Here is an 8,663-nt window from a genome sequence, read left to right as displayed (position 1 = left end):
TGGAGAGAGAAGCTTCTTGGCTTTACCTAGATTATTGCCCAACTACTTGAATGGAAACTTCCTTTCGCACAATAACTATACTTGAAGATCCACACGATTCAATTCGGGATGAAACAATAACTCTACTTTAAGAACAGAACCTATACGATTCCACATAATCTTAGTGAAACAGGCAGACTCCAAATCTAAGTTAGCGAGCTTATTGGGGGGATGCTTAACGCTTATTGGAGTTTTTAGTAAGGAGCAGTTCCTGTTTTCGTTGATAGGGAGTTCGAGGAAGGGAAGAATAATAAGAAATTCCAGAAAGATATGACTGGAGAGTTGAATCTACATCTATAAGAGAATCTATTTTCTCATGCTCATCTCTACACGGAGCGGTTAATGCTTGATCGAGAGACTAAACAATCCGATCTTATGCTTCATAACGAAAAGATTTTCCTGCAATACGAGCCCTGTTGCGCTAACGGCTTATTGAATAGAGGCAACCCTTAAGATACTGTGTCTCTACTCCATTCTTTTCTCTTCTTAAAGCAAGGGGAAAGGGTAGATCGAAGGGAAAGGGTAGATCGAAAGCTAGGGCGCTAAGAGAAGAGGCGCGTCGAGAAGAGGTTGTCACTCGAACCGAACTATACTTTATACAGATCCAGATCCAGGTGAATCCATCTCTTGTCTTGCGCCGAGGAAAACAAAGAATGGGATTTTGGGGGCGAATTGAGAGAAAAAAGAGCTGCCTTTCAGTCTACTGCTTCTTTATACGATGACGCCCCATTCTGTTACTCACTTGTTCACTGCCTGACCTTAAAGACTCTTATTACCTTTTCCTCTAGAACAATACCCATATCTTCAAACAGCATCTGATGTTGCATACTTTACTCGAACAGGAATTTAGTGCGCATAAGAAGGAATTTCTTCTTACCTTAACAGAGATCCTTAACTCACTTAATACAAGCATTCAAAAGATCCCCTCTCTAAGCCAATCACTTTTCTGGCAGCTGACACAGAGGAAACTAGAACAGAAATAGACTCGACTAAGACGAACAAGCTTAGGCGTAAAGACAAGCAACGGCAAAGGAATGGAGTGGGTATTTTGAATAATTAGGAGTTTCTAGAGTAGGAACACGGGAGTAGAGCTGAGCTTCTTCATACTGTTCCTTGGGACTAAACTTCAGCAGTTGATCATTCCATTCTGTCGAACTTCTACTATGGGAGATTAAGTACAACACTCCTACTAACTATCCCCGCGTAGTTAGGTACAACACTCCTACTAACTATCCCCGCGTAGTAACTCAACGACTTGTACTGTCTTTACGGATTACTTGAGAACAGAGCTTGCTGGTTCAGATACATATCCTTTACTTTATGAAGCATCAGATCTTGTCGACAACACTTTCCACCATACTTCTACTATAAGTAGTTACAGCCTTATACACAAGTACTATAAGTAGTTACAGCCTTATACACAAGTACTATAAGTAGTTACAGCCTTATACACAAGTACTATAAGTAGTTACAGCCTTATACACAAGCACTAGGATTATACTCTACTGGGGCACATACAGAGATTCTGGAACAGAAGTGGAGGGTTCTTTTGCGTATCCTTCTCCTTTCACTTACGCTTTAGCCACTGATACACTTGTTTCGGGCAATACTTCAGCAATACTTAACGCAGAATCATGAATTTCATATCTCGAGCGCCTAACATATCATTCTGGTAAACCACCCTGGTAAACAACCAGCATTGCTTCTTTTAATCAATCGGTAGGTAATATATGAATGATAATATGAGTTAGTCTCTTTATAGTAACGGGGTTAGGTTACTTTCTTGCATAATATGTACATGTAATAATCTTATTTGAAAGCGGAATTCAATTGAACTGTAAACTCACCAACTCCCGCTTCGCCTGCATGATACCCTGCTCCAGGGGAAGCCCTTTCTTATGCTTTGGATCCTTATTCTTGACCTTCTTCTTGATTTTTGCTCGTCGACTCGACTTTCATTGCTGCTGCGCCAACTGCTTCATTTGATAGAGCAGAGCTTCCGATCCATCATATGATTCCGCAAGAACGAAACTGTCTTTCATTGTTTAACACAAGCACCCGATACTGAAGCTTAAGCGGAAGATCCCATTAGAGTAGAGATAGAGATGCGTCACACAAAGCTCCGTGGTCAATAGTACCTGAGCATCTGCATCCCTTATTGATTGAACTGATACCAACTCTCCACGACCTTCGCCAACTCCTTTCTTTTCTACAGCTACAGTTTCTTCCGTTGAAACATGAAAAACTCGAGGTCAGTTTCTGTTTAAGAATGATTTGTGGCAAGAGGTATAGTAGCAAGAAAGAGAGGAGACTAAGCCTACAGTTCCTTATCAAAAAGAAAGCTTCCTTCACTTCGGATTGATGTCTCCGACGTGGCCGAAAAAAGTGTTTATGTTCTGTAAGCTTACTGAAGCGCCTTATGCTACATTAGAGAGTCGAGTGCCTCGTTATGAACGAAGACCCGGAGTCGGGGAGTACCCATCACTTACTTTAGGCATTATAAGACCGAGAATTCCGTACTTTAGGCATTATAAGACCGAGAATTCCTTACTTCATTTCCCACCGTCTATGAGCTGCACCGGTTTATGTCACTTAACCGCCTGCTTTGGATGCTATAACTTCTTCGCGGAGGCATCTTCCATAGGTAATACCACTTATGTTGCTAAATCTGGTCTTTCTTCTCAAGAAACACTGTGGAAATGTGGGTCGCTTCGTAAACTACTTAAAGCTATTTTCCTTGTTATGGTATTTCCCGTTTTCGTCCCTGGGAAAGATCTGAGTCATTTCTGTTCTTTGATTGACAACTATTCCGGCTCTATATAGATAAAGGGTATAAAAACGACTAATATCGATCACAAAGCCGATTCATATCGTTACTGCTTCAACGGCACGGCTGCTTTCGCCTTCCTGTCCTAACCCGACCTCTTTCTCCAATCTAAATAAGACTTGCCTGAGACCGGGACCAGCTTGCCCCTCTTCCCTCTTGGAAAATCACTCCTACAATAAATTCATGCCTTTGATGCCCGGCCAAGCGTATACTACAGACCAAGCCTGCTCCATGCTGTATAGCCTAAGGATTATGAGCGAGCTATCATACATTAGATCTGCCCAGTCATTTCGGTAGATTCCGTAGTGGAAGGTCTAGAAGTCAGGGAGGGCTACAGAATACAGGACTAGCTCATAGCTCAAAAATCTATATTCATTTGTTCCTTACTCTCTATGCCTTCGGGTGTCAAGTTGCTAATTTCGAACCTTATTGTAGCATCCTTTTTTCTAGGTATGGGTTTGAGTCTCGAAGTGGAAAGAACTCTGCCAGAACTCCTAATATGAAAATACACAAAACAAAAGCTTCGAGCGACACCATATATATAAGTTTGTAATATTTATCTAAGAAACCATATTCTGGAATTCAGTAAAGGTGCTGAAAGCCTTATTTGAATATAGCTAGCAATTTAGATATCTTCTTGAAAACACTTTCTCATAGAATATTGAACGATTAAGATCGCCCCCTTTCTAGCAATTGAGTCCGGAAAGCTTAAAGTAAGGGCAGAGGTTAGTATGCCTATATGAATTCCTCTTAATGTAAACAGTGAGTTTCGCAGGGCTATGGGTTGTTACTAGATTCATTAGTTACGATTAGCTATCAAATATGATATTTGGCACTCACATTCAACAAGCAAGTGAGTGTCCCCCGGGAACTCCATTAGCGCATAGATTCCGCTCGCTAACGCAAGTTATATCATCAGCGTTAGTCCAGTGAGTTCTTGTTTTCGGCTAACGTGAGTTTTTCTGCTTTTTGAGTTAACATATGAAGTAAGTCATTTTACATTACACTGTCTGCTTAGACTAGCCTCACCATAAGTAAGAGTAACCAAATCGAATAGATAGAATGGTGAAAAGAATCAAATGACAACTAAGAGGGGTCGAATACGAAGATCCCCGCATAGTTTATCCTCCGAAAATCATATCTCTGGTTTTGCATTAGATATATTTCCCTAAACCAGTATTGAGCGGATCCCACGTTAGCTCCAGTTGGTCTCTTACTATAAAGGTAATGCTTTTGCTTTAGAAGCTTCTGGCCCGGCCTCACTAGGATAAGCGGTATTATTAACCCAGACAAAACAACAAGCGAGAAAACTAAAGACAGATAAAGCATCTAAACTATAAGACAGTAAACCACTCGATGCTAAAACCAGCAAGCAAGCCTATGCGGTTAAGCAAAATTCCACAAAGTATACAAATGGAATTCCACAAAGTATACAAATAGAACCCCTCACAACAAGATCAATATTATAGAAATCGTGTCTACACAAACAAGAAATCCTTATATTCCCCTAAAAAGCAAGGAGATTTGAGTCAATCCAAAATATGACACTTGGGCATCGGGTCAAGTTGGTGTCATTTTTCTTACATCTCCCCGCCAGGGGCCCAGGTTGAATATATGCCCCTAAACTAACTGCCTTGAGTACTAGAATAAAAGCAAGCACTTAGACCTAACAAAATGAAGTTAATACCCAACATGGTAGTTATTATCTTTCTATCTGCAGAATGGAAAAGATGATTCAAGGTCAAAGCATGAGAAATACCACCCAAGCCTAAGACATAAAGGAAATTCCGTCCTAAGACAGCAGAGGAAATTCCGTTAAGTACTCAAGAGACTAAGTATGCTAAGGTTTCCCCCCTAGACCTACCCTCCAACCTAGAGTAGCTAGATGCAACAGTCAAATCAATCCTTGTTCATACATAGGTTTTTTCTCTGGTAGATCCACTTCAAATGGGTTCATTGCCCCGGCCCAGAATACGATTAATCCGGCATGGGCTACGTGAGCTCCAAGTAGTTTACCGGACAAATTCATAAGTCTGGCATTCCCAGCGCACCAAGCGAGGTAGTTTCTTGGACCAGCTAAAGCGGCAGTTCCATTAAAGAGTGTTTCCACGTGGTATAACCTCCTTACAGGGAATATAAGGTGTTTGTTTTCTCATGAGGCTGATCCTGAGCCGCCATCCAAGCACGAATACCTTTGTCAAGCACGAATACCTTTGTATAATGGAATATTATTGGTTGTGTAGGTATAAAGTATCCAATTCCGGATCTTCCTAACGGATTTCTCTTTTGGAAATGTCATATTCTTGGTGTAGGTATAAAGTATCCAATTCCGGATCTTCCTAACGGGAAACGAAGTCATAGGCACGTAGATTCAGAGCCAGACCGACTTACTACCCCAATAGCACTCATCCATAAACCTGTTACGGATACAAAAAACATAAGGCCAACGGTTATTGGAAAAAGCAACCCCTAAAGATGGATTTGGGATAAAAAACGGTTAGCAGTGACCATGGAATAAGTCTCTTCGGCTGGAGTTGGGTTAAAAGCACGAACAGTATGTATTTGCACCGTTACCATCTTCGAATAAAGTGTTTTATACAGACCATGAATAGCGCATAGCAGAGCAGCGCCTAATACTCCTAAACTCCCATCATATTCAAAGGGTTCAACGTCCAATTATTCCACCGTTGGAATCAGAGGATTCATCGAAATATAGCTGCTACACCAAAACTATGTGAAACCAGATTGACCCTGTAGATAAAGAGAGAAATACGGAAACGAAACGAAAACTGCAATTGTTAGCAAGCAAAGAATGCGCATTATAAGGTAGCAATTGAACTGATCGAGCAAGACCTAGTCCTATCCATCTTTTACGTAAGGTAAGTGAAGTAATATGAAACCTATGCGGAAAGCACCATGGAGAGCAACACAAGTCCACGCCTAATTGACACCAACGAGTCAAAGATGTAGAATGATTTAGAAATCAATCAATATATGGTTTCTTTGAAATAGTATCACTTTCTTCCTGCGTTCTTGTGCGGACCCAACTAAGAATGTGCTCAACTATTCAAAGGAGTGGAGTGTTAGCAAACCAACTCATTCAATCGCCAGTCAAAGGGTATACCATGAAGTTACATAAGTTTGACCTGTAAACCAACCTCCTAAAGCCAAATAAGCACAAGCAAAGAGCAATGGACCGGCTTAGACTTCCTTTTCTTATACTTATAACTTATACTATATAATAGGAATAAATAAGTATTTGAACCTGTCTTATGACTCCTAAGAAATAAGTATTTGAACCCTGATAGTTGTGGAAAAAGCTCCTTATCGGATTGGAACCGATGACTTACGCCTTACCATAACATTACTATACCACTGAGTTCAAAGGGTCCTTATTAGATTCATTCCAAATAGCCTTTCCATTATGAGTCTACTGTCATTCCAAATAGCCTTTCCATTATGAGTCTACTGTCATTCCAAATAGCCTTTCCATTATGAGTCTACTGCATAATAGATGTACATGATATATACCTTAGTATGCTAATAATATGAAGCTAGCTCTGAGTAGGGGTTTCTTTAGTAATATGAAGCTAGATGCTGAGTAGGGTTTATTTAGTAATATGAAGCTAGATGCTGAGTAGGGTTTCTTTAGGAGCAATCAATTGAACTAGATGCTGAGTAGGGTTTCTTTAGGAGCAATCAATTTCATTTACCCCCGCAATCAATTGCCCTCTCAAAGTCCAAAAGAGTGTTTAGATCTAGGTCGATGCCCGAGCGGTTAATGGGGACGGACTGTAATTCGTTGGCGATATGTCTACGCTGGTTCAAATCCTAAGCAGTTCTGGGAAGCAGTTGAAGAAGCTTCGTCGCTCCATGAATCTAATATAGCCAATGATATAGTCCTCCATAAACTATAATGCCTGATCCGTAAAAGAAAAAGAGTCCCGTTTTTGTTCTCTATCCATGTATTTCTCATTCGTTCTGATCTTTTCTTTCCACTATCTATCTTCATAAAGAATATGAAAACAAAGCAAGGAGCGGAGCGGTTTTGATCATTGCCTTTTTTGGCAATCAAATCAAAGAAACACAGGTCACTAGTAATCCGTGTCACTTTCACTATAGTCCATATCCATATTTCTATCTCTCTTATATATCAGTGAGTATATCATTCGTGTCTCTGTTACAAGGCGACGAATCAAATGTTCTTCTGAAACCATTCATAATATTATATGTATACCAGACACCTCGCAGGGATTGTAGTTCAATTGGTCAGAGCACCGCCCTGTCAAGGCGGAAGCTGCGGGTTCGAGCCCCGTCAGTCCCGAACTAGGATTAGGATCAGATCCTTAAATGCATTCTCTATTTTCCCCGTTCCAAAAAGGATATAGGGAGCAACATAAGGAGATAGGGAGCAACATCTAATCCCCAGCCAGTGTAGATCCTTGAGGAAGTCATAATCTCGAGCGTCAGCGAGCTAAAAGTGCGTTAGTCCCCTCTACTGAGTTGCCGGCTCACTGGTATGATTACTTAAGAGAACAGAACAGATAGATACAAATACGGAATTCCACTCGAACAAGAACAGGAGCAGACCTGCTTGCGTAATCTTATCAGGACTACCCGGTATTCCTACTAATAATCATAAGGGATCAACTAACCACGCTAAAACATCTTATCTTCTGCACCCGAACTCGACCTAGAGCGTAAGCACCAACCTATACTGCGGATTCTATCTTATCTTGATAGGACAGGACAACAACACTGGAAACCGAACTCCCAACATAGGGATCTTGAGTATACCCCTTTTGGCCTTAAGTTGATACCGTAAAGAAAGGCAGCAGTGGAATAGACTCGATAAGAAGCAGTTTCAACAGATGAAGCAGCCAGTGGTTCTGTTCGAGTTCAGTATATTGGTGTTGTCGGTTCATAACTTTAAGTATAGGTGAGGTCGGAAAGAGAATCAGAAGATAGTCAAGGCTATTAGTCATATGCAGGGGTAAAGATAAGATAGTCAAGGCTATTAGTCATATGCAGGGGTAAAGATCAGTGTATTTCCTGGGATCTATACCATATGCACAAGAGATAGATTCCATTATTGTGCCCCCCAAGGGAAGAAATAGAATAAGAGTATAAAGCGGGTCCAGGTCGAGGTAAAGTATCAAGGGGAGTATCCATTTCTGCTTCAATTACTATTTCACTCGGAACAACAAGTGCTTATTTCGAGGCTAAAGTCCGGGTCTCAAATTCTTAGATTAGCAACAACAGGGCTCTCTTTCTTTCTAGGGTTTAAGAAACGAGCAAGCAATAGGGCTTTCTATTCTAGGCAGAAATACATTAGAAGAGCTAGCCAATAGGTACCTCAATGGTGGGATGGATTTGCTATTATAGCATAGTGAAACATAGGTGAAGGTTAAACGACTCGAAAGATTTGTATTGGTGTTGAACCCACTGAAGACTCAAAAGAAGGTGTTCAAGCAGGTGAGGAATACGGATCTGACTCAGTACGGGGAAAGTCCACTCTTGAATCAAACGTGCAGCGGTTTCAAGGTCAAGTGGAAAGTGAGCAGCCAGCGGTTCTGCATGCAAGTAAAGTATAGGTCGGGGCTGAATACGAGTAGATAACTTCGCCTTTCCCTCAACGGAGCGGGTAGCTTTGCAACAAGTGGATCCTAGCCCTCCAATCTCAAGAATAAGCTAGATCTGTTTCATCAGCGGGAAGTCAAGAATAAGATTCCACAGAAGGGTATGTTGTCCCATAAGATGAGTTTCCCCGAGGCAAGAAAAAGAATAGATAGTTTTT

General features: G+C 41.0%; 1 long non-coding RNA gene across 1 annotated transcript; it reads right to left on the bottom strand.

Moving 5' to 3' along the window:
• Window positions 1–426: 426 nt before the first annotated feature.
• LOC135660048 (uncharacterized) lies at window positions 427–7,638 on the bottom strand. The gene is made up of 2 exons (XR_010506376.1): window positions 6,352–7,638; window positions 427–6,316 (listed from the first exon to the last, which is right to left on the bottom strand). It is a non-coding gene; the product is annotated as an uncharacterized LOC135660048 (long non-coding RNA).
• Between the last annotated feature and the right edge of the window lie 1,025 nt (window positions 7,639–8,663).

The sequence above is a fragment of the Musa acuminata genome, unplaced genomic scaffold (genome assembly GCF_036884655.1).
Source record: "Musa acuminata AAA Group cultivar baxijiao unplaced genomic scaffold, Cavendish_Baxijiao_AAA HiC_scaffold_468, whole genome shotgun sequence".
Taxonomy (NCBI): domain Eukaryota; kingdom Viridiplantae; phylum Streptophyta; class Magnoliopsida; order Zingiberales; family Musaceae; genus Musa; species Musa acuminata.
The sequence above is the reverse complement of the archived record's forward strand: the minus strand, read 5'-3'. Positions and strand labels throughout refer to the sequence as shown.